Genomic DNA, 24,278 nt, shown 5'->3' on the forward strand with positions numbered 1-24,278 from the left:
ATTAAATCATTTATTTAACTTATGCCAATTTTTGCAGGAGCTAGATATATTATTCCAGAGCTCTTTTATAAATGGCATAATATTTGGGCATATATTAATATATATAATTAATATATTTCCAATGCAAATACTTATGCATTAATTCCAAATGCCCAAAATAAATGTCCATGAGCCACTAAAAATATTGGTTTGATTTTTATCTCTGTCCAATATTTTCAGAGAGCAACAGGAGCATTTTCTTGGACCCTTTTGGAGAAATTTTTATTTGGGTCATTTTCAAAATGGTTCTGAGGGTTTCACAGATCCCCATTTCAAGTTTCTGATGAAAGAGTAAACATGATGCAACACTCTAATGCATGACTAGCTAGGGTGTGACAACTCACCCCCACTCAAAAGAATCTCGTCCCGAGATTTGGGTTCCTCCGGGAAGAAAGCGGGATACTCGAGTCGAAGACGATCCCCCCTTTCCCAAGTTGCTTCATCTTCAGAATGGTGCGACCATTGAACTTTGAGAAACTTGATATTCTGGCGTCGGGTGGTACGTTCGGCCTGATCGAGGATACGAATGGGGTACTCTCGATATGTAAGATTATCTTGGAGATCAAGCGTTTCGTGGTCCACTCCACGGATAGGATCCGAGAAGCAACGCCTGAGTTGAGAAACGTGGAAGACATCGTGAACTCTGGAGAGGTGCGGAGGTAGTTCCAACTGGTAGGCAACTTCTCATCGTTTGGCGAGAATGCGAAAAGGTCCAATGTAACGAGGAGCCAATTTGCCTTTGATACCGAAACGATGGGTTCCCTTCAGAGGGGTGACCCGAAGATAAGCCTTCTCGTCAACCTCGAAAGTCATAGCCTTATGTTTTCGGTCATATTGACTCTTTTGACAAGATTGGGCTGTTTTCAACTTTTCACGAACGATACGAACTTGTTCTTCTGCTTCCTGAATCATATCCGGGCCAAAGAATTGTCTTTCCCCGGTCTCTGACCAGTTAAGGGGTGTTCGACATCGTCGTCCATAGAGAACTTCAAAAGGGGCTTTACCCAAGCTAGATTGATAGCTGTTGTTGTAAGCGAATTCGGCAAATGGAAGGCACTTCTCCCAGTCCATTCCGAAAGAGATAACGGAGGCTCGAAGCATGTCTTCTAGAATTTGGTTGACGCGTTCCACTTGACCACTCGACTGCGGGTGGAAAGCGGTGCTAAAGGAGAGACGAGTTCCCATAGCATTTTGGAAACTTTCCCAAAATCGAGAGGTGAAAAGACTTCCTCGATCCGAGTTAATTTCCAAAGGAACACCATGGAGAGACACTATTCGGGAGATGTACAAATCTGCCAGCTGACTAGCGGTTATACTCTCACGAACAGGTAAGAAATGGGCTACTTTGGAAAGACGATCGACCACGACGAAAATAGCTTTATTCCCTCTCTTGGTCCTGGGAAAACCGGTAATGAAATCCATACCAATTTTATCCCATTTCCATTCAGGAATAGCTAAGGGTTGAAGGGTGCCAGCAGGCCGTTGGTGCTCTGCTTTTACACGACGACAGACGTCGCAATTAGCAATATACTGAGCAATTTCTCTTTTCATCCTAGTCCACCAGAACCTCTGGCGTAGGTCCTGATACATTTTAGTACTACCGGGATGAATGGTGAGAGGAGATTCATGAGCCTCCTTAAGGATCAACTGCCGTAGATGCTGGTTCTTGGGAACCACTAGACGGTTCTCAAAGTACACAACACCATGATCATTTGTGGAGAAACAACTAGCACCTCCGCTAGCAATGTTCTCTTTGATTTTAGATATTCCCTTATCTCGCTTTTGGGCAGCGATGATTTGATCCGTAAGAGTAGGTTTTGCTACCAAGGTGGCAAGAAAACCTTGAGGTACAATGTGAAGGTTAAGCTTCCGAAATTCCTCATGGAGAAGCGGTTGACTTTGTTGTAACATCAGGTTGTTACAATAAGATTTACGACTTAGCGCATCAGCCATGACGTTGGCTTTCCCTGGGGTGTAGGTTATTCCTAAGTCGAAGTCTGTGATCAATTCAACCCAACGTCTCTGCCTGAGATTCAAATCCGGTTGGGTGAAAATGTACTTCAGACTTTGGTGATCAGTGAATATTTCGCAACGATTACCAAGGAGGTAATGTCGCCAGGTCTTAAGTGCGTAGACTACGGCTGCAAGCTCTAGATCATGAGTAGGATAATTCTCCTCATGTGGGTGCAATTGCCGTGAAGCGTAAGCAATTACGTGTCGATCTTGCATAAGAATGCAACCTAGTCCTTGTCGCGAGGCGTCGCAGTAGATAACGAAGTCCTTGGAGAAGTCTGGCGGTACCAGCACGGGAGCAGAGGTCAGGCGTCTTTTCAGTTCCTGAAAGCTGTGCTCACATTGTGGAGTCCATTCGAACTTCTTATCTTTCTTGAGGAGTTCGGTTAGAGGTTTAGCAACTTTGGAGAAGTTCTCGACGAAGCGACGACAATAACTCGCTAAGCCCAGAAAACTCCGAACTTGCTTGACCGATTCAGGTGGAGTCCAATTAAGGACGGCTTGAACTCGCTCAGGGTTAACAGCAATACCTCTACCAGATATTACATGGCCCAGATAGGTCACTTCTGACAACCAAAATTCACATTTAGAAAATTTGGCATAAAGGCGATGCTCTCGAAGTTTCTTCAACACTAGCCTTAGATGTTCGGCATGTTCTTCCTCGTTCTTGGAGTAGATGAGTATATCATCGAGATAAACTACGACGAATTTATCCAAATACTCCATGAAGATTGAGTTCATTAACCGAGAAAAGGTGGCTGGAGCGTTGGTTAAACCGAAGGACATGACGGTGTACTCGTATTGGCCATAACGAGTAACAAAGGCCGTTTTAGGAATGTCCCCGTTTCTGATTTTGATTTGATGGTAGCCCAACCTCAAATCCATCTTGGAGAAGACTGAGGATCCAGCGAGCTGATCATACAGGTCGTTGATCCTGGGAAGCGGATATTTGTTCTTGATTGTGACCAAATTGACAGGTCGGTAATCTACAACCATCCGGTCCGTACCATCCTTCTTCTTGACGAATAGGACGGGGCAAGCCCACGGAGATGAACTAGGGCGGATGAAACCCTTTTTCAAGGACTCATCGAGTTGTTTCTTAAGCTCGGCTAGTTCTAGAGGTGCCATCTTATAGGGTCTTCTAGCAATCGGAACGGTTCCTGGAATGAGGTCTATTACGAACTCAACATCCCTGTCAGGTGGAACACCTGGCAATTCCTCTGGAAAGACATCCGGGAAGTCACAGACTACCGGCACGTCCTCAAGGTCTGGCAGAGGGCCGGCGTTAAGAGAATATAATTGTCGCGTGGCTATTCGGGTCAAGACATTGACTATCTTCCCCGAAGGATGGGTGAGTTGAACAGTCCTAGAGAAGCAATCAATTTTGGCTTGATGAGCTGACATCTAGTCCATACCCAAAATGATATTAATATCTGAAGATTTAAGGGCTATCAAAGACGCAAGGAAAACAAGTCTGTCGACTTGGATCTCATTTCCATAACTTACCCTAGAGGTCTGCCATCTAGAACCAGGGGTAGAGATTTCCATGGTGGATGGCAAGTCACAGAATGCAACGTTATGCAAACGAGCATAATTTTCAGATATAAAAGAATGAGAGGCTCCTGTATCGAAAAGAACAGATGCCGGGTGGCAATTAACAAGAAGCGTACCGAGAACGACGTTGGGGTCCTCTTGAGCTTCTTCGGCAGAGATAAAGTTGACATGGCCACGTGAAGCGGTGACCGGCTTGGCGTGGAATACTTTCCCTGTCGGCTTGCCACGGCCAACAGCTTTAGCAGATTGATTGGGGTTGGTCTGGGGGCACTCACGCATATAGTGACCAGATTCCCCAAATTTGAAACAAGTCACGGAACTGGTACGTGGAGGAGCATTATTGGTTGGACCCCCATAGGGCTTGGCTGGAGCAGATTGTTGAACGGGGCGAGGCGCCTGGAAAGATGGCCTCGGTGTGAACCTGGGTGGCAGGGCGGTGTTGGGCACCCACACGCGGCGCTTCTGAGGACCAGCACCGGATGAGGAACCCATGTCACGGCCATGCTTGCGTGTTGCGTCATAATCAGTCTGACCAGTTTCAGCACTGATGGCTTTGTTGACAAGTTTCGGAAAAGATGTGCACTCATGCAGACGGAGGTCGCGGCGAAGCTCAGGACTAAGGCCCTTTCGGAACCTTGCTTGCTTCTTGGCGTCAGTAGACACTTCCTCAGTTGCATATCGGGCGAGCTTACCAAACTCCCTGCTATAGGCATCCACAGAAAGTCGGCCTTGGGTAAAACTGCAAAATTCTTCGCGTTTACGGTCCATGAGACCCTCCGGAATGTGATGTTCACGGAAAGCCTCGCTGAATTCAGCCCAAGTAGTGACATGGCCCGCTGGGCGCATAGCTCCATAATTCTCCCACCATAGACTGGCGGGGCCTTCAAGATGATATGCAGCAAAGGTGACCTTGTCAGCCTCCGCTACCAGCGCGGAACGCAGCTTGTGAGAGATACTGCGAAGCCAATCATCAGCGTCGAGAGGCTCGACGGAGTGGTGGAACGTGGGTGGATGCAATTTGATAAAATCACTGAGTGACACCACGTTAGCCCTCTGATGGTGTGCTGTATTCTGTTCAATACGCTCCAACAAACGGTTTGTCTCCCGCTTGTTTCTCTCAGCTTCCATCATAACCTCGGCTAGTGAAGGAGGATGAGGCAGATTTGCATCCCTGGCTTCACTGCCTTCGGCCTGCTCTTGGGAAGCAGGGTTAGCGCGCGTGTTGACCATCCTAGGTAAACAAGACAATGATTTAGTCAGGATGGTAAAATTCCGACATAGGATACATAATGTAAGGAATAACTCGGAATGCAAGATGATCATCCGTATGACATGGTAGATACAGAAACTGCTTCTTTATTCCATCGTCATACACACCATACAGGGTTTAGTACAAGACCAAACAAGTACTATTACGGTGAAAGAGGATTACATCTCATCGGAGGCATCCCAAGCTCCTATACATTATTTTTCTACTCCTCCGGAAAGAGTACAAACTAGGTCATATCCCACGAGTCACGCGGGACGATAGAAGACACAGCTAGTGCGAACTAGTGATACTACCACTAACTCAGACCGATCCGTAGTAGTCCTCGTAGAAGTCGCCTCCATAGCCTGGAAGTTCAACATGATCATCCGGAAACAGACGGTCTCGCGGAGCTTGTGGACCATAGGGGCTAGGATGAGGCCTTGGACCAACAAACGGTGGCCTGCGGGGACCGCGAGGTGGGGTGATGCCTCCTACATCACGCCAAACCATCACGTCCGGCAGAGCAGATCTCACAGGATAGAGATCGCGCATATCCGAATATCCAGCTTGCACCGCCGGTGCGAACCGAGTCAAAGTGGCCCAGTGGTCAGCACGGGTATTGAAGAGCTCTAACCTTAAGGCCCGATTTTCACGGTCCTTATCCTCGAGCATCTCAGCAGTGGTGCGAGTCCGTGAATCCTCCTGAGTGGGGTCAGCATAGATAGCCTGGAGATACCCTTGTGCTCCCGGAAGTGATCCTGGCATATACCGGAAATCAGAGTCCCGAAATAAACCAGATCTGACTCGCATAATGGTCATCATAGAGTAGGCGGCGTCCTGCACAGCCATCTCAATAGTAACCCCGAGTCCATAGGAACAGTGAAGAGGCTCGGTGGATCTAGGATAAGATGGAAATATCCTGACAGTGCAGAGATACTGGCTTTGATTGAAGTCCCGGAATTGCTCTTCGACCGTGTACTCAGGATACCAGCGGTATCCAGCCTCAGTCATTACCCTGACCAACTTAGCAGTATGGCCGGGTACATCTAGGCATCGAGTCAGGCGAACCACTTGATTGAGGTCGCGAGTGGCCATCTGAAAGCACATTCATAATGCAAAGGCATTAGAACTTCTAGCAAAATTTCGGCAGCATAACAGCTGTAAATGCTCAAAAAGGATATTGAGACATTTGACAAAGGATTTCGTACATACTCAACATCATCATATCAAAGTTCTGAAACCATTCTAACAACATAATGTGGTAGTAGAACTGAACTAGGCTGGTGACCATCAAACTTATAAGGTACTACTGATTAGTAACTCGTGATCCTGATAGAGAGAACAGATCCTAATTCCTTAACCCCCGGTGGAAGAATGGACTGACTCAGATCAGAAAGTCATAAGGTATAAGGAGTAAAAAGAGCCTTACGTTCCAACCCACAAACAATTCCCCTACGTATAACTAAAGAATTTCTAGACTCAACATCGACCAGTTTGGCTTGGAGAACCTACAGGCAGTCCGGCTCTGATACCCACGCTGTCAGGACCCCGACTCGATGTCACATCGATCTAGCCGGTAACACCTCATATCACTTTGCGGCCTCACGCACGGTATCCCCACGGGTGTCGTCTTACCTTTTCCCGGGACCGTTTGCGCCTTTTGGCTCACGTATATGATAGTGTCGCTAGCATCCATATGATAAAGAGCCTGGGCTGACATGACTAGTCGTAAACCCAAAGTGGCACAGACTTACAGGGATAGGCATCCATGACCCAGCTTCGAACGTGTCGGTCATCGGCAAGTGGGTCCGGGCTGTAGCACTGGGCTAGCAGGACTCCGGTAAACCGGGCTGTAGCGGGCTAACAGGACTCCGGTACTCAAAGCGTGACATTTCCCCGAAGGGACAGACACAGGAACGAAGAAGGACACATGCCGGCCAGCCTAAGTGTTCCAGAGCAGTAGCAAGCTACCATGGCTCAGCGGTAACACTAGGAGACATTTCCCGGTAAGAGAGGCTACTAAAGATAAACAACTAGATAGTCAGATCCCACACATACCAAGCATTACAATCATACACACAATATGCTCGATATGTGCAAATACAACGAAGCATCACAACATGACTCTACGACACAAGTACTTTATTTAAGGCTCAGGGAGCCATACATATCATACACAAAGGTACGGGTCTCACGACCCAACATACAAGTCATACAGTCATACAAACCAACAGCGGAAGTAACTTGTCTGAGTACAGACAACTAGTAAAATAAAAGAGGCTTGGAAAGCCTAGCTATACTACGTGGTCCTTCACAAGCTCAGGGTCACCACCTGGGTCTTTAGCCTACTCGTTGATGTCAACGTCTACATAGAACCCATCAGAAGGGGTTGCAGCGTCTTCTGTAAAAATGTAGATTATAGCAACATGAGTACAAAGGTACTCAGCAAGACTTACATCAGATCCTACATACATGCATAGTATCAAGAAGGGTTGGTGGAGTTATTGCAGCAAGCCAGCTTTGACTCTTGGCTAGGCTATCCTACGATACTCCAACTTGAAATGGTTTTGCGCACACGAGTCCACTACTCACCACTTCAATACACTGCCGAGGATCCACCTCCGTCTTCCTACGGAAGAGCCATCCTCGGCACTCACACTTATCTTGAGGCTTTTAGTGGTTTCCATTTACTTGTCTATGAACTGTATAGGCAACCAAGTAGTCCTTTACCGCGGACGCGGCTATTCGAATAGATCATGTTAACCCTGCAGGGGTGTACTTCCTCATACATGTTTCCACCACTTAGCGTCTGCACACGACATGTGCTCGGCAGACTTCAAGCGAAAACCGACGTGGGTGTAGACCACGACCTACCTAAACACTTAAGCCTCTAGTCCAGGTTTATCGCCTATTCAGGTTCCATCCGCAGGGAGTCCGGCCGAGGTTTCCCATACGGCCCCGAACGATGTGAACAGGGTTCCCGAGATACCTAACGGGTATTCGGTACACCCGGCCACGTACCTACCGCATCACAGCCCACCCCTACGGTCAGCGTTGTCCACGGCCTCCAGTAGGCTACAAACACCAGAAACTACTTGCAACTCCTGGACGGAGAACTAGGGTGAATAAGAAGTCGAGAGGGTCCATTGGTTTCGGGCCCAATGCATGGTAGTAGCTGATTCTTAAATCACACATACAGATCTCAGTGCTTAAGGTCGGCTTCAATGAAACAACCCACCATGTACTCCTACATGGCCTCTCATCGATACCTTTACCAAATCGTGTTCACCACACCACTCTCGTTACCGACATAATCATTTCACTCTAGCCCATCACCCAGATGAACCAGACCTGACACGACTCTAAGCATAGCAGGCATAGCAAGGTAGAAACAACACATACATATGGCTCAATCAACTCCTACACATGCTAGTGGGTTTCATCTAGTTACTGTGGCAATGACAGGTCATGCAGAGGAAATGGGTTCAACTACCGTAGCACACAACAGTTTGAATCGCGTTGTCTTAATGCAGTAAAAGAGAGCAGGAGCGAGAACATGGGATTGTATCGATATGATCAAATGATTGGTTGCTTGCCTGATGGTTCGTTGCACGGATACGGTTCTTCGTTAGGGTAATCACGGTACTCCTCGGGGACAGACCCTGTCGCAAAGGACACCGATACACAAGCATCACCAAACAATGTGCAACAATATGATGCATGCATGAAACATGGCAATATGAGTGTGTTGGGCTAATGCAGCTAAAACCAGAAGGGTTTGAACAAATTTGAATCAAAGATTCAAATTCCAAATTCAAATATGGCCTTTTAAAGTGCCTTTTCTTGTTCTGATTAAAACATCAACTTAACTTGTTTGATCATGCATGAAAATGGTACAGATGGATAGATTGGATTTTTCTGATCATTTTTCATATATAATTTGTCCAATTTGGAGTTACAGAATAAAAGTTATGAATTTTTGAAGTTTAAATAATATTCTGGAATTTCTTGATTTAATTTAAATCCAGAATATAATTATTGCGTCAGCCTGACGTCACAGTGGCATCAGCAGGTCAACAGGGCTGGCTCGGGTCAAACCTGACGTGTGGGGTCCACACGTCAGTGACACAGGGGCTAATCCCGCGTTGACCCGGGCTGGTTAGCTTTGACTAGGCCCTGGGCCCACTTGTCAGCGTCAGTAGGTGGGGGGGGTTAGTGACTAATTAACTAAGCCACGTCAGCCCGCCGGAGTTCTGGCCGGCGGCGACCATTAGCGCGGCGGCGAGAGTGGTTTTGGTCGTTTCGGCCACCAAATGGACCGCGGAGGCCACCGGAGTGGAGCTGAGGACAACCCGCATCTCTTGGCGGAGCCCGTTGGGGTCGGGGTGGCCGGAGTCGACGGCGGTGAGCTCGGCTGCGGCCGCCGGGGTTCGGTCGTGCACGGGAACGGTGCTGGAGCTCGAAGTCGAGCAAGGCGAGGCGCTAGGGATGCTCTACGGGGTTCTGTGAACTTGTTGGACTCGCCGGGGTGACCAAATGGTCACCGGAGCTGCGTCGACGGCGAGCTCGGCGACGGCGGAGGTTCGGCCGTGGTGGGGGGGAAGCTACGGTGAGGGAACGAGGGGAAGGAGAGGGGGAAACGGTGGCGTAGCTCACCGCGGTTGCAGTGGGCGTCGAAGCGGGCTCGGGGACGCGCTGGAGACGGCGAATTCGACGGCGACGGTGGTCGGAGCCCGAAAAGCGACGACAATAGCTCGCTAAGCCTAGAAAACTCCGAACTTGCTTGACCGATTCGGGTGGAGTCCAGTTAAGGACGGCTTGAACTCGCTCAGGGTTAACAGCAATACCTTTACCCGATATTACATGACCCAGATAGGTCACTTCTGACAACCAGAATTCACATTTTGAAAATTTGGCATAAAGGCGATGCTCTCGAAGTTTCTTCAACACTAGCCTCAAATGTTCGGCATGTTCTTCCTCGTTCTTGGAGTAGATGAGTATATCATCGAGATAGACTACGACGAATTTATCTAAATACTCCATGAAGATTGAGTTCATTAACCGAGAAAAGGTGGCTGGAGCGTTGGTTAAACCGAAGGACATGACGGTGTACTCGTATTGGCCATAACGAGTAACAAAGGCCGTTTTAGGAATGTCCCCGTTTCTGATTTTGATTTGATGGTAGCCCAACCTCAAATCCATCTTGGAGAAGACTGAGGATCCAGCGAGCTGATCATACAGGTCGTTGATCCTGGGAAGCGGATATTTGTTCTTGATTGTGACCAAATTGACAGGTCGGTAATCTACAACCATCCGGTCCGTACCATCCTTCTTCTTGACGAATAGGACGGGGCAAGCCCATGGAGATGAGCTAGGTCGGATGAAACCCTTTTTCAAGGATTCATCGAGTTGCTTCTTAAGCTCGGCTAGTTCTAGTGGTGCCATCTTATAAGGTCTTCTAGCAATCGGAACGGTTCCGGGGATGAGGTCTATTACGAACTCAACATCCCTGTCAGGTGGAACACCTGGCAATTCCTCTGGAAAGACATCCGGGAAGTCACAGACTACCGGCACGTCCTCAAGGTCTGGCAAAGGGCTGGCGTTAAGAGAATATAATTGTCGCTTGGCTATTCGGGTCAAGACATTGACTATCTTCCCCGAAGGATGGGTGAGTTGAACAGTCCTAGAGAAGCAATCAATTTTGGCTTGATGAGCTGACATCCAGTCCATACCCAAAATGATATTAATATCTGAAGATTTAAGGGCTATCAAAGACGCGAGGAAAACAAGTCTGTCGACTTGGATTTCATTTCCATGGCTTACTCTAGAAGTTTGCCATTTGGATCCCGGAGTTTGAATTACCATAGAGGTTGGCATATCACCGAATGCGACGTTATGCAAGCGAGCATAGTTTTCAGATATAAAAGAATGAGAGGCTCCTGTATCGAAAAGAACAGATGCCGGGTGGCAATTAACAAGAAGCGTACCGAGAACGACGTTGGGATCCTCTTGAGCTTCTTCGGCAGAGATACAGTTAACATGGCCACGTGAAGCGGTGACCGGCTTGGCGTGGAATATTTTTCCTGTCGGCTTGCCACGGCCAACAGCTTTAGCGGATTGGTTGGGGTTGGTCTGGGGACACTCACGCATATAGTGACCAGATTCCCCACATTTGAAACAAGTCACGGAACTGGTGCGTGGAGGAGCATTGTTGGTTGGACCCCCATAGGGCTTGGCTGGAGCAGACTGTTGAACGGGGCGAGGCGCCTGGAAAGATGGCCTCGGTGTGAATCTGGGTGGCAGGGCGGTGTTGGGCACCCACACGCGGCGCTTCTGAGGACCAGCACTGGATGAGGAACCCATATCACGGCCATGCTTGCGTGTTGCGTCATAGTCAGTCTGACCAGTTTCAGCACTGATGGCTTTGTTGACAAGTTTCTGAAAAGATGTGCACTCATGCAGACGGAGGTCGCGGCGAAGCTCAGGACTAAGGCCCTTACGGAACCTTGCTTGCTTCTTGGCGTCAGTAGACACTTCCTCAGTTGCATATCGGGCGAGATTACCAAACTCCCTGCTATAGGCATCCACAGAAAGTCGGCCTTGGGTGAAACTGCAAAATTCTTCACGTTTACGGTCCATGAGACCCTCCGGAATGTGATGTTCACGGAAAGCCTCGCTGAACTCAGCCCAAGTAGTGACATGGCCCGCTGGCCGCATAGCTCCATAATTCTCCCACCATAGACTGGCGGGGCCTTCAAGATGATATGCAGCAAAGGTGACCTTGTCAACCTCAGCTACTAGCGCGGAACGCAGCTTGTGAGAGATACTGCGAAGCCAATCATCAGCGTCGAGAGGCTCGACGGAGTGGTGGAACGTGGGTGGATGCAATTTGATAAAATCACTGAGTGACACCACGTTAGCCCTCTGATGGTGTGCTGTATTCTGTTCAATACGCTCCAACAAACGGTTTGTCTCCCGCTTGTTTCTCTCAGCTTCCATCATAACCTCGGCTAGTGAAGGAGGATGAGGCAGATTTGCATCCCTGGCTTCACTGCCTTCGGCCTGCTCTTGGGAAGCAGGGTTAGCGCGCGTGTTGACCATCCTAGGTAAACAAGACAATGATTTAGTCAGGATGGTAAAATTCCGACATAGGATACATAATGTAAGGAATAACTCGGAATGCAAGATGATCATCCGTATGACATGGTAGATAGAGAAACTGCTTCTTTATTCCATCGTCATACACACCATACAGGGTTTAGTACAAGACCAAACAAAGTACTATTACGGTGAAAGAGGATTACATCTCATCGAAGGCATCCCAAACTCCTATACATTATTTTTCTACACCTCCGGAAAGAGTACAAACTAGGTCATATCCCACGAGTCACGCGGGACGATAGAGGACACAGCTAGTGCGAACTAGTGATACTACCACTAACTCAGACCGATCCGTAGTAGTCCTCGTAGAAGTCGCCTCCATAGCCTGGAAGTTCAACATGATCATCCGGAAATAGACGGTCTCGCGGAGCTTGTGGACCATAGGGGCTAGGATGAGGCCTTGGACCAACAGACGGTGGCCCGCGGGGACCGCGAGGTGGGGTGATGCCTCCTACATCACGCCAAACCATCACGTCCGGCAGAGCAGATCTCACAGGATAGAGATCGCGCATATCCGAATATCCAGCTTGCACCGCCGGTGCGAACCGAGTCAAAGTGGCCCAGTGGTCAGCACGGGTATTGAAGAGCTCTAACCTTAAGGCCCGATTTTCACGGTCCTTATCCTCGAGCATCTCAGCAGTGGTGCGAGTCCGTGAATCCTCCTGAGTGGGGTCAGCATAGATAGCCTGGAGATACCCTTGTGCTCCCGGAAGTGATCCTGGCATATACCGGAAATCAGAGTCCCGAAATAAACCAGATCTGACTCGCATAATGGTCATCATAGAGTAGGCGGCGTCCTGCACAGCCATCTCAATAGTAACCCCGAGTCCATAGGAACAGTGAAGAGGCTCGGTGGATCTAGGATAAGATGGAAATATCCTGACAGTGCAGAGATACTGGCTTTGATTGAAGTCCCGGAATTGCTCTTCGACCGTGTACTCAGGATACCAGCGGTATCCAGCCTCAGTCATTACCCTGACCAACTTAGCAGTATGGCCGGGTACATCTAGGCATCGAGTCAGGCGAACCACTTGATTGAGGTCGCGAGTGGCCATCTGAAAGCACAATCATAATGCAAGGGCATTAGAATTTCTAGCAAAATTTCGGCAGCATAACAGCTGTAAATGCTCAAGAAGGATTTTGAGACATTTGACAAAGGATTTCGTACACACTCAACATCATCATGTCAAAGTTCTGAAACCATTCTGGCAACATAATGTGGTAGTAGAACTGAACTAGGCTTGTAACCACCAAACTTATAAGGTACTACTGATTAGTAACACGTGATCCTGATAGAGAGAATAGATCCTAATTCCTTAACCCCGGTGGAAGAATGGACTGACTCAGATCAGAAAGTCATAAGGTATAAGAAGTAAAAAGAGCCTTACGTTCCAACCCACAAACAATTCCCCTACATATAGCTAAAGAATTTCTAGACTCAACATCGACCAGTTTGGCTTGGAGAACCTACAGGCAGTCCGGCTCTGATGCCAACGCTGTCAGGACCCCGACTCGATGTCACATCGATCTAGCCGGTAACACCTCATATCACTTTGCGGCCTCACGCACGGTATCCCCACGGGTGTCGCCTTACCTTTTTCCCGGGACCGTTTGCGCCTTTTGGCTCACGTATATGATAGTGTCGCTAGCATCCATATGATAAGGAGCCCGGGCTGACATGACTAGTCGTAAACCCAAAGTGGCACAGACTTACAGGGACAGGCATCCATGACCCAGCTTCGAACGTGTCGGTCATCAGCAAGTGGGTCCGGGCTGTAGCACTGGGCTAGCAGGACCCCGGTAAACCGGGCTGTAGCGGGCTAACAGGACTCCGGTACTCAAAGCGTGACATTTCCCCGAAGGGACAGACACAGGAACGAAGAAGGACACATGCCGGCCAGCCTAAGTGTTCCAGAGCAGTAGCAAGCTACCATGGCTCAGCGGTAACACTAGGAGACATTTCCCGGTAAGAGAGGCTACTAAAGATAAACAACTAGATAGTCAGATCCCACACATACCAAGCATTACAATCATACACACAATATGCTCGATATGTGCAAATACAACGAAGCATCACAACATGACTCTACGACACAAGTACTTTATTTAAGGCTCAGGGAGCCATACATATCATACACAAAGGTACGGGTCTCACGACCCAACATACAAGTCATACAGTCATACAAACCAACAGCGGAAGTAACTTGTCTGAGTACAGACAACTAGTAAAATAAAAGAGGCTTGGAAAGCCTAGCTATACTACGTGGTCCTTCACAAGCTCAGGGTCACCACCTGGGTCTTTAGCCTACTCGTTGATGTCAACGTCTACATAGAACCCATCAGAAGGGGTTGCAGCGTCTTCTGTAAAAATGTAGATTATAGCAACATGAGTACAAAGGTACTCAGCAAGACTTACATCAGATCCTACATACATGCATAGTATCAAGAAGGGTTGGTGGAGTTATTGCAGCAAGCCAGCTTTGACTCTTGGCTAGGCTATCCTACGATACTCCAACTTGAAATGGTTTTGCGCACACGAGTCCACTACTCACCACTTCAATACACTGCCGAGGATCCACCTCCGTCTTCCTACGGAAGAGCCATCCTCGGCACTCACACTTATCTTGAGGCTTTTAGTGGTTTCCATTTACTTGTCTATGAACTGTATAGGCAACCAAGTAGTCCTTTACCGCGGACGCGGCTATTCGAATAGATCATGTTAACCCTGCAGGGGTGTACTTCCTCATACATGTTTCCACCACTTAGCGTCTGCACACGACATGTGCTCGGCAGACTTCAAGCGAAAACCGACGTGGGTGTAGACCACGACCTACCTAAACACTTAAGCCTCTAGTCCAGGTTTATCGCCTACTCAGGTTCCATCCGCAGGGAGTCCGGCCGAGGTTTCCCATACGGCCCCGAACAATGTGAACAGGGTTCCCGAGATACCTAACGGGTATTCGGTACACCCGGCCACGTACCTACCGCATCACAGCCCACCCCTACGGTCAGCGCTGTCCACGGCCTCCAGTAGGCTACAAACACCAGAAACTACTTGCAACTCCTGGACAGAGAGCTAGGGTGAATAAGAAGTCGAGCGGGGTCATATTTCAGGGCCCAATGCATGGTAGTAGCTGTATCTTAAATCACATATACAGATCTCAGTGCTTAAGGTCGGCTTCAATGAAACAACCCACCATGTACTCCTACATGGCCTCTCATCGATACCTTTATCAAATCGTATTCACCACACCACTCTCATTACCGACATAATCATTTCACTCTAGCCCATCACCCAGATGAACCAGACCTGACACGACTCTAAGAATAGCAGGCATAGCAAGGTAGGAACAACACATACATATGGCTCAATCAACTCCTACACATGCTAGTGGGTTTCATCTAGTTACTGTGGCAATGACAGGTCATGCAGAGGAAATGGGTTCAACTACCGTAGCACACAGCAGTTTGAATCGCGTTGTCTTAATGCAGTAAAAGAGAGCAGGAGCGGGAACATGGGATTGTATCGATATGATCAAATGGTTGGTTGCTTGCCTGATGGTTCGATGCACGGATACGGTTCTTCGTTAGGGTAATCACGGTACTCCTCGGGGGCAGAACCTGTCGCAAAGGACATCGATACACAAGCATCACCAAACAATGTGCAACAATATGATGCATGCATGAAACATGGCAATATGAGTGTGTTGGGCTAATGCAACTAAAACCAGAAGGGTTTGAACAAATTTGAATCATAGATTCAAATTTCAAACTCAAACATGGCCTTTTAAAGTGCTTTTCCTTGTTCTGCTTAAAACATCAATTTAACTTGTTTGATCATGCATGAAAATAGTACAGATGGATAGATTGGATTTTTCTGATCATTTTTCATATATAATTTGTCCAATTTGGAGTTACAGAATAAAAGTTATGAATTTTTGAAGTTTAAATAATATTCTGGAATTTCCTGATTTAAATTAAATCCAGAAATATAATTATTGCGCCAGCATGACGTCAGCATGACGTCAGTGGTCAACTGCGGCTGGCTGAGGTCAAACCTGACGTGTGGGGCCCACACGTCAGTGACAGGGGGGGTTAAACAGGATTAAATTAATCCTAATTAGGGATTAGTGGCGCTGGGGCCCACTGTCAGTGTCAGGGGGGGTTGACTAACAGTAGTTAGCACTAATCTAACCACCTGGCCGACAGGGCCCATGCGTCAGTGACCCTGGGGGGTCAAACCCCAGGTCGGACCAGTCAAACCCCACCGGCGACATGACGCCGGCGAGGTCCGAGACGGCGGCGAAAGTGCTTTTTGCCATTCCGGCAACCAAATGGACGGCGGAAGGCATCTACGTGTTGCTGAGGTTGAGCCGCGACTATTGGTGGTGGTGGTTGGGCTCGGGGTGGCCGGAGTTGACGGCGGCGAGCTCGGCTGCGGCGGCCGGAGTTCGGGTGCGGTCGGAATCGGCGTTGCAGGGCGTTAGGGGAGGTGTTGGTGCGTGCTATGTGCTCCTAGTGAGGTGTGGAGCACGATGGTGTGCTCGGTTGGGCGCTACGGCGACCGTGGCCACGACGGCGACATCGCCGGCGGCGTGGAGCTCTCGGCCAAGGTGGGGCTAGGGCCTAGAGGTCGAAAGAGACCAGGGGAGAAGGGGGAAACGATCCGAGGGCTCACCGCGGGGCTGCAGGGATGGTTAGCGGGCTCGGGGACGCGCTGGTGACGGTGAATTCGACGGCGACGACGGTCGGAGCCCGAAGAGGGGAACGGCGACGTGGCGACGATGCAGGGCTTCCGGGGAGCTGTGGAGTGGTGGGGAGGAAGAGGGGGTCGTGGCGGAGCTTCTGAGCTAGTCGGGGGAGCGAGGGGTGGTCGGAGACGGCGGCTATGGCGAACGGCGGCGACGGTGGTGTTCGGCCGTGAGAGAGAGAGAGGGAGCAGCACGGGAGAGAGAGGGGGGATAAGGCCAGGGGATCGGGGCGGCACCGAGAAGAAGCGCCGCGGCGTCGCGCTGGCGGGGGAGGCAGGCAGACGAGCTGGTGGCGTGGCGCTCTGGCCGTGCGCGCGCGCCAGCCACACGCCTGGCCGACTGGCGCCAGGAGGACGACGGCGGTGGTGGGCTGGGCTGGCTTGCTGGGCCGCACAGGGAGGAGCCCAGGTAAGCTCCTCCTGTTATTTCTTTTTCTGTTTTCTAATTTCTGACATTTGTTTTGATTTAAATAATATATTAAATCATTTATTTAACTTATGCCAATTTTTGCAGGAGCTAGATATATTATTCCAGAGCTCTTTTATAAATGGCATAATATTTGGGCATATATTAATATATATAATTAATATATTTCCAATGCAAATACTTATGCATTAATTCCAAATGCCCAAAATAAATGTCCATGAGCCACTAAAAATATTGGTTTGATTTTTATCTCTGTCCAATATTTTCAGAGAGCAACAGGAGCATTTTCTTGGACCCTTTTGGAGAAATTTTTATTTGGGTCATTTTCAAAATGGTTCTGAGGGTTTCACAGATCCCCATTTCAAGTTTCTGATGAAAGAGTAAACATGATGCAACACTCTAATGCATGACTAGCTAGGGTGTGACACCATGTAATATAACATAACTAGTTGGGCACTTGTCCGTTCAAGCACTAATGACCCCTACGCTTGGTATCCACGCATACCCCGGTTCTTATATAACTGAGCGGGTATTTGGATACACTCCGGACTATCGAGTCCCGAGGTTGAAGCGAAAAGGTCCGCCAAGACAAATGATCTACAATCCGGCTAGAAGGCATTATACATGTCACTTTAATTACATAGTCATGCAGACCGACTAAATTCATCTTCTATACCATCCAATAGGCGGTCTAGCCTACAATCCTGTTGGGAATACTTTGCGGCTAATTCTACTTGCCTATAAACTAAGCTAACAGGGATCTCTTTTCCTTCGGGCTCCACAGGTCCGACCTCGGCCATGTGATTTGGGTCAGCCTTGGTATACCGCGTCTTCACCATGGCCCAGGCTTCTCTGGCACCTTGTCGGCATGCCGATATCTTCCATAATCGGAAGCGCCGCCGCGCTCCCTTGAGCTTCTCCATAAGCTCTGCAACGCCCTTGGGCAGGGAGACGGATGGCCACAAGGCCTGGGCAACACCTTGCATCACCTGCCGAACTTGTTCGTGTAGATGTGAGAGCTCGGATAGAAGATCACCCGCAGACCCGGGCATTTCCTCTGTGGGACGACCCATCAGCATACCTACAGACATAACGCTGTCAGTCGGCTTCTTCGCCGAACTCCTTCAAAAGGATTCGTTCAAGCACTTACTGAAAATGTCGCGTCGAAGCCGCTTATTCTCCTTCTCGGAGTCTGCAAGCTGGGCTCGAACGTCTTTTAGTTCCATGCTCAGCTTGATATTGGTGTCTTCGAGATTGTTTTTCTCCCGCCTAACCTCAGTCAGCACGCATTTGCCAGCCTCTAGCTGCCGCACGACATGCTCGTCCTCCGGATTTTCTACGGATTCATCTGCAACATCTATTGTTAGATCTGCAGCCACGCCGCACACTATATGGTAACCATCATTCCTTAAAGTAAATGTTACCAGCGGGTGACTTTTTTAGTACCTGCAATGCGGCAACAGTGGCCCACAGTTGGGTCTTGCATTCCTCTAGCTCCTGTGATAGCCTATTATTCTTCTTTGTAAGAACCTGCATAATAAAGATGATCCTTAAATCAGTTCTGCTAACTGTTTCAAGTCTCAGGATCTACTGATACATATAAATCATCAGATTTACTTACCCGTACATCCTTTACATACTGATCTGTGGCCTTGGCTAGACCATCTCGAGCAGCACGGAGATACGCCTCTCCGGAATTGAAGGCATCAAATGCCTCTGGTGAGAAACAAGCGTCACGGAGTACGGCCCGGCGGTGCCTATGATTCATGGCGCTTTCCACTTCTGAGTTTGTAGCAGATAATCGATCCGCATCCTCTATAGGGGGATTATCCGGCGCCCGCCCCATATGGGCTTCCGCCTCTATGTCTGGTCCTGGTGCCCGACTGGTGGAAGCGTGATTAGTAACATCGCCGGACATATTCCGATGAGCGTTTTTTCTGTTAAAGAAACACGGGCGTCATTACATTTCGAGAAAGACGACAACCATGGAGCGGGGTTTTTGTTATACCTTTGCATCGGCGTCTCCGTCCTGACCGCCTTCCTTTTTGGCCTACCTGGCCTCGGTGCCTCTTGTTGGCGAGTTGCTGCGGGTTCGGCAGGGCGTCCCGAATGTCTTTCCAGTAAAAATGCCATATGTATATGGTGGGTGAAGTGTCTAGAAGGGGATCCTAGTTTTTGGAGTTGGGATTTTTGGTTTTTCTTACGTGCGATGCAGGGAGCAGTCCGGGATAGTCGGTCGTAATGGCCACCATGGCATCATCGCAGCTTAACTGATAGAACTGCCGGTCTATCAGCTCCACAAATATAACCAGATCTTCTTCAAGTCCAGAGTCGAGGGCCCGGTCAGGGTCCTCTGGTTGTGGAGAAGGGCTGTTGACCTCCTTTATGGCTTTTCGCAGTTCCTGCCGCAAAGTGGCAAGGTGAATACTTACGACAAAGAATGCGGGAAAAATGGGAGTAAGGAGATATAACTTACCCAGCTTGGAGGATTGTACATGGAGAATCCATCCTATGGCTTGATGCGGGTGAACTCCTCTTCCTCTCCCTTGAACAATTCGGACAGAATTTTTGCTAAAGCGGCAGCATTGTCCGGACCCTTACGCCCGCAGCGGGTGGCATCATCCGCCCCGTTAAAACACCACAAGGGGTGCCCACGATATTGAAGTGGTTGCACGCCCCGCATTATGCAAATCGACATAACTTCGATTACTGTCAATCCTGATTGAGCCAGTGCTTTAATCCGGTTCATCAGATAGAGGACTTCTCCATTGTCTTCCACCTGGGGGCTCTGTGGGCGCCAACTTCGGCGTTTCTTCAGAGGAGCATTGTTGAACTCAGGAAGACCCCGCCGAACAGGGTCTGGAAGGAGAACGTCCTCCATATAAAACCATTCTGAAGGCCAGTCTTCGGATGACTTCTTCGGGGTACTGGACAGGTATCCGGTACCAGCGATGCGCCATATTTTGGCTCCGCCCACTTGATAAAGTGACCCCCTCTGTGTGCGAGGGACAAGGCAAAATAGCCTTTTCCACAGCTCGAAGTGAGCCTCGCAGCCCAGGAACAACTCACAGAGAGCAACATAGCCGGCGATGTGTAGAATGGAGGCAGTGGTGAAATTGTGTAATTGGAGGCCATAGAACTCCAGGAGCCCGCGGAGGAACGGATGAATTGGAAATCCGAGTCCCCTTAATAAATAAGGAACAAGGCAGACCCGTTCCCCCATAGAGGGACAGGGAAGGCTCTCCGCTTGCTCCCCGCCATTGTAGGTGGCAAGCCCGGCTCAAACGGGCACCATATATGCCGGAGGGAGAAATCCCTTAGTCTGCAGTTTGACTAATCGACTGTGCGGGACTGAACACCTCTCCCAATCATCGGTCTTAGGGCTACGGGGGCGGGAGGAGGAGCTGCGGAGGTCAGCCATGCTGGAATGGATCTTTGCGAAACGCGCTCTGATGGATTCTCACTGGGGGAGGATGGTATAGATTGGATCTAAGAATCCCCATCCCTTTAATAGACAATTTATTTATCTAGCTAGGGGGGCGAATGTAAAAACATCCAGGCGCCTCGTATTCATTCGACGCATGGGAGATAGCCCTTCTTGGCAACACAAGCCAAGAGGTCCAAACATTTATGGGACCGGAAACTACTTTACAAACATTCGAAAGATGGAGAAGAACCCGCCTTGCAATGCCGAAGACAACACTGCGCGCCAGACTCATCGTCATTGAAGCCTGGTTCGGGGGCTACTGAGAGAGTCCTGGATTAGGGGGTATTCGGACAGCCGGATTATATCCTTTGGCCGGACTGTTGGACTATGAAGATACAAGATTGAAGACTTTGTCTCATGTCCGGATAGGACTCTACTTGGCGTGGAAGGCAAGCTAGGCAATACGGATATGTATATCTCCTCCTTTGTAACCGACCTTGTGTAACCCTGGCCCCCTCCGGTGTCTATATAAACCGGAGGGTTTTAGTCCATAGGAAAACAAACAATCATGCCATAGGCCAGCTTCTAGGGTTTAGCCTCTCCGATCTCGTGGTAGATCAACTCTTGTAATACTCATATCATCAATAATAAATCAAGCAGGACGTAGGGTTTTACCTCCATCAAGAGGGCCAGAACCTGGGTAAAACATCGTGTCCCCTGCCTCCTGTTACCATCTGCCTTAGACGCACAGTTCGGGACCCCCTACTAGAGATCCGCCGGTTTTGACACCGACACTACCCCTATCTTGTTTAGATTTGGAGAGAATGAGAGTGTGTGAATAGAGCAACCCTAGCAAGCAAGCGCGGAGGCTCCGGCCTATATATACGTAGTGGGGTAATTTTCCTTTTTCACTCCATCAAAACAATCATTTAAAATTGTGTACTACTACATGCCAGGTCGCGGTTTTTTTAGTTGTTGATTGTTTTTTGAGATAGCTACCCGCTTGTTCCAAGTGGTGTTATGGTGTGCCAGGTCGCACTTTGTATCGTTCAAGTCTGGTACTACAAGTCCCTCCATTAACTGAACAACCACCCCCTCGTAAAAATTGTGAACAAGCCCACAGCTAAAATTAGCGGAAACGTGGGCTGCCCCAACATGCATTATTATTTATATTTTCTACTCCCTCCGTTCCTAAATATAAGTCTTTTTTATTAGCCACACCAAAGACAAGAATTTTTTATTAGCAGTGAACCCCACATGTCATAGACACAAAAATTGTGGCAAGATTCCCTTAGGCAAGGCAAAGTGTGTCTAACAATTTGAGCAACTCAGGTTAGGCAAGTGTGGCAAGTGTGGGAAAAATAATGTGGCAACATAAGACAAACATAGTCACAATCCAAACAGCCCCGTAATTTTTTGTGACATGCATGAAAATTTGGTTAGTTAAATTTATAGTCAAAATTTGGCAAGTTGCATCAAATCAACACATGCAAGCATCAAAAGGAAAGTCACAGCATGCATGCATGCGTTGTACTCCCTCTGTTTCCAAATATAAGTCTTTTTAGAGATTGCAACAAGTGACTACATACGAAGTAGAATATGTCTACTCCTACATACCAAGTAGCCCATTTGAAATGTGTAAAAAGACTTATATAGAGTGCAGTGCTTTGATGTGTCGCGTCAACTCGTACAAGACCGAGAAATTTGATTACTACAATGCCCTCTCCCTCGCGGACTGAGCTCTGGTGCATTAACTGCACCTGCCTTTGGCCGCATGACAGGAGGGCCAACCACCTGTTGGGCCCACCTCTCATAGACGCAAAGGCAGGAGCAGTAAGTAGAAGCTTTCGCTACACGCTATCCCTCCCGCACGAGGTGGACGGACATGCAGTAGTGGATTCGATACTATAGAAGTAGGAGTAACATCATTGTTCGTCTTCTCGAAGAGGCGAAGAGCCAAGCGCAACCCGAACATGGCAGTTGAGAACGCTTGCGTGGTGCGGTTCCTTGGAGTACTAGCCAGGCTCTTGCATGAGACAAAATTGCTATTGTTTAACAATTAAACTCCATTATCCATTGGTTGATACTCATTCTGCATAGGTCCACACGCTTAGCACCGTTTCCTCCTGGGGTCACCAATGTTTATTTGCTAATTAATAGCATTGCATGCAATGAACTAGCCATTGCAAGTAATTAAAAGCATGCACACCTCTCATCTCTTATTGGTTGATATGTTAAGAAACAAGAAACAAGGTAGAAGTTAATGCACCGCGCCTAAGTGTTTTGGGACTATTTGGTTTTCGTAAGATGACTTACACACCTAGACAGAGGGAGTAGTATAGCCCTGTAAACCGAAAAGGAGTATTTGCCTTTCTAGAGATTTCAACAAGTGACTAGACTACACCGTGTGCAGTACTCCCTCCCTTCTGGTTTATAGGGCTCAAATCTCAAATCTCATGAACCAAGGCATTTTGCGATTGGAGGAATGTATCTCATACTTTACAAAACTGCCCTAATTAAACTCATGCATTAATTACGTAGTTCTCTCGTTTTCCTCTGCTACCTCTTTTAGCACTGCGTTGGTTTTCCCCGAAGAGGAAGGGATGATGCAGCAAAGTAGCATAAGTATTTCCCTCAGTTTTTGAGAACCAAGGTATCAATCCAGTAGGAGGCTACGCGCGAGTCCCTCGCAACTGCACAAAACAAATAAATCCTCACAACCAACGCAAATAGGGGCTGTCAATCACTATAGGGCCACTTATGAGAGTGAGATCTGATAGATATGATAAGATAATATTTTTGGTATTTTTATGAAAAAGATGCAAAGTAAAATAAAGGCAAAGTAAATGGCAAAGTAAATAACTAAGTAGTAGGAGATCAATATGATAAAGATAGACCCGGGGGCCATAGGTTTCACTAGTGGCTTCTCTCGAGAGCTTAAGTATTCTACGGTGGGTGAACAAATTACTGTTGAGCAATTGACAGAATTGAGCATAGTTATGAGAATATGTAGGTATGATCATGTATATAGGCATCAGGTCCAAGACAAGTAGACCGACTCCTGCCTGCATCTACTACAATTACTCCACTCATCGACTGCTATCCAGCATGCATCTAGAGTATTAAGTTAAAAAGAGAGTAACGCCTTAAGCAAGATGACATGATGTAGAGGGATAGACTCATGCAATATGAAGAAAACCCCATCTTGTTATCCTCGATGGCAACAATACAATACGTGCCTTGCTGCCCTTACTATCATCGGGAAAGGACACCGCAAGATTGAACCCAAAGCTAAGCACTTCTCTCATTGCAAGAAAGATCAATCTAGTAGGCCAAACCAAATTGATAATTCGAAGAGACTTGCAAAGATAACCAATCATACATAAAAGAATTCAGAGAAGATTCAAATATTATTCATAGATAGACTTGATCATAAACCCGCAATTCATCGGTCTCTACAAACACACCGCAAAAAGAAGATTACATCGAATAGATCTCCACAAGAGAGGGGGAGAACATTGTATTGAGATCCAAAAAGAGAGAAGAAGCCATCTAGCTACTAACTATGGACCCGTAGGTCTAAAGTAAACTACTCACACTTCATCGGAGAGGCTATGGTGTTGATGTAGAAGCCCTCCGTGATCGATGCCCCCTCCGG

Source organism: Triticum aestivum, chromosome 3A (assembly GCF_018294505.1).
Source record: "Triticum aestivum cultivar Chinese Spring chromosome 3A, IWGSC CS RefSeq v2.1, whole genome shotgun sequence".
In the NCBI taxonomy this organism is placed as follows: domain Eukaryota; kingdom Viridiplantae; phylum Streptophyta; class Magnoliopsida; order Poales; family Poaceae; genus Triticum; species Triticum aestivum.